The sequence below is a fragment of the Myotis lucifugus genome, unplaced genomic scaffold, assembly GCF_000147115.1.
Source record: "Myotis lucifugus unplaced genomic scaffold, Myoluc2.0 scaffold_131, whole genome shotgun sequence".
NCBI classification, from domain to species: Eukaryota; Metazoa; Chordata; class Mammalia; order Chiroptera; family Vespertilionidae; genus Myotis; species Myotis lucifugus.
In genome coordinates this window covers 3,106,444-3,109,544 of record NW_005871179.1, presented here as the reverse complement: position 1 = coordinate 3,109,544, position 3,101 = coordinate 3,106,444, and positions in this window count along the sequence as shown.

Genomic DNA, 3,101 nt, shown 5'->3' with positions numbered 1-3,101 from the left:
AACACTACGTCTTTATACCCACAAGAGCAAAGGGCAAACTAGTCGTAACTTCTTTAGCTTATATGCAGAAGAAAAATCAAATCTAATAAGACAGACTCACCAACTTCATTGAGACAAGCTTCTAATTAGACACGAACTGAGTAGCCCCAGCAGCTAAGACGTCCACAGCTCCTCCCTCCCCCGCTGCATCCATACCCAGAGCTCAAACAGCACCACTCGAGAAAAGAGACGGACAGTGGAAACAACAGTGGACATTCCCTAAAGCTCTACTAGCGCCGGACGAGGAACCGGGCAATAAATGCCCGGGGTTTTTTCAGGTAGAAAATATAACTTCTTACAATCTTTCCCAACACATTCTGTCTCTCCCCTCAGACTCTGCCTCCCCTCTAGGAGTCCCACACCAATTCTGCATCAGATAAAGGAGGGGGGGGGGCTGCGTAATGCACAGGGCCCAGCCCAGGCACTGTCCCAGAGCCGTTTCTCTGGCTGTTTCTCCAATAGCCAAGAGGTGTGTAATCTCAGTTCATCTACATATCTCCCCAGGCTTGATGAAGTCACCAGAAATTCAATCCTGTTTTTCTGGGCTGCCCTGAACCTCTCCCTTCCACTTTCCCAACTTTCAGTTTCTTTTTAGATTCTGAGTGTCGTTGGGGAAGAGGTGGAATGTGGATTGCTTACAACTTTCCAGCCAAAAACCCCCATTTAGGGGAAGTCCCTTTAAAAGGGAAACTAAAATTCTCTCCCAGACCAGTCCCCAGTCCCACCCCTTTCTCTCCACACTGCTCATCACCTCTCCCATTCAGCCTCTTCCTCCAATGATCTGGATTCAAATTACGGTTATCTTCCAGCTTTGTGACCCTAACAAGACTCTTCCCCACCCTGACCCTCACCATGCCCACTCTAAAATGAGGGCGCTGGGTGCCACTTCAGGTTGTGGAAAGGGTTCAGTGAGTTATTGTGTTGAGCCAGTTGTGGTGGTGAAGAGCTGGCTCCATCATGTCCTAGTTGTGTGTCTCTTTAGGCCCTCTCTGAGCCTCAGTATTCTCATCTGTAAAATGGGAATAACAGTATCTACTTCTTAGGGCTACTGTGAGATAAATGAGCTAGTGCCAGCCAGTAAAGCCTGTAAAACCGAGCTCCTGAGACGAGGAGCACCCGGGAAATTCAACAATGTTCCTAGATTCGATTACATGACACGCCAGGCAAAGGCCTGACACAAAGTTAGCACTCAACAGTGTGCCCATTTCCTTCCCTCTCTTCCCTCCCTGCCCCGGGGAGAGGAGATGAGGGTAGGACCACCCTGAGAAAACCTTGCAGTCTCTCCATCAACAATCTTCTGGGGCAGGTGGTAGAGGGACTGATCAGGCTGATCCAGACTGACCAGATACTGAATTGCTCAGAGGGAGATTTATTTGGCTCAATATCTTCCTTAAATGGTAAAGGAATCTGCCTCTCTCCAGAACCCTGAGGATTCTCTTTCTCTTGTCTTGCACCCCAAGGTGTCCCCCTGGGACCTCCTTTTAGTGACTTTTCCCAGAAAGACACCCCCTGGAGCCCCCCTCCAGCACATACTTTATCTGTCTGTCCCCTCCCAGTCCATCCACAAATTCTCCTTCCCTTCTGTCCGCACAAGGGGCCTGGCATCCCGGTGGCCCTCCCCCGGTGCCTCTGAGAGATTGAGCTCCTGGCCCCCTTGTCCTCATTTTCTCCTCAGTCCACTGAACTTCAGATTTACTGGATTTTTTAGTTCAGAGGCTGAGCTTCGACCACCTCAGGGCCGGGGACATGCTGTTCCCTCCACCTCGAATGCCTCTCCACTTCTCTGCTTGCTGAGTTTCTACTTTCCTCTTAAAACCCAGACCAAACCACTCCTGAGGGCTTTCAGATGCCCCAGGAGGAAGGAATGGCTCTCCCCACCACATAGGGCCATACCTCTGGGCTTAGGGTTCCCCCTCAGCACTTCTCACACGGCATCTTCTCGGTGCTGGGGAGTCTGAGTGCAGCCTCAGAGTTACAGTTTGAGATGCTTATTAGAGTGGAGACACAGGCTGCAGTGAATGGATCAGCAAACCTGGACTTCAGAGGAGTTGGGGGGGGAGGGTGTTCCAAATTTGAAGCCACAGGATTAGACGGGATCCACTAGAGAGGAGGGGCTCCTGAAGACAGCGCTGGGACTGTCCTGCGTGGGAGCTGGGAGCGTGTATAAGGGGGAGCACTGCGACAGGTTCCAGGCACCTTGGGACTGATTGAGGGCTGGAGACCACTCATTGCCCGCCAGCGTGGACCTGAGACCCCGGAGGGCTCAAGGCTTGGAGATGCCCTGGCGGGACCATGTCCCTCCCCTGCTTTAAACCTGTCCGTGTCTCCCTACTTCCTTCTGGAGAATGTCTGACTCCCTACTTTGGCCTTCAAACTCTTGGAAGCAAAAAAAATTTTTTTTCTTTGAAGCTCCAAGCCCAGCTAGCTTCATTTTAGTCCAAGTCCACTTGGCTGCCAGTCTCACCATTCCATCAGTGAGACGACCATTTCCGCCTACAAATCACCAAACCTTTCTCCACGCTGCCAGTTCTGCCTGCACTGCTGTGCCGCGTGTGTGCCTTCCCTGATGCTCACCCATCAAGATTCAGCTCAAGGGACCCCTCCTGTAGGCTTTTCTGGCCCAGAAGACTCTGTGCCTCATAGAAACCAGTGTCATCATTCCCCCACCCCCGCGGCATTTTACTGAGCTGAAGTATATCTCTGCCTTTCTCTTTCTATCACTGTGAGAGTCTGGAGAGCAGGAGCCAGGTCTGGTTCATCCAGTCTACCCTACTGGGGGGTTCATGGGTGGGAATGGGTGCAGTGGGGAGATTGGGGGTGACAGCAGATGCCCCCAACCCCTGGGCTCAGTCTAACTCCTTGTGTGGGAATGGGGAGAACTGAGAGAGCCACAGAGAGGCGGAAGCGGGTTTTATTTGGGCACCAAAGGGGCAGGGAGCCCAGGAGAGGGTCAGAGTTAGGTCATCTTCGCCCTCAGAGAGGGACAGGGAGATTGTGCAGTGCTCCCAGGGCACTTTCTGCTCATCCTGGCTCGGCCCAAGTCAGCTCCAGGACCATCATGC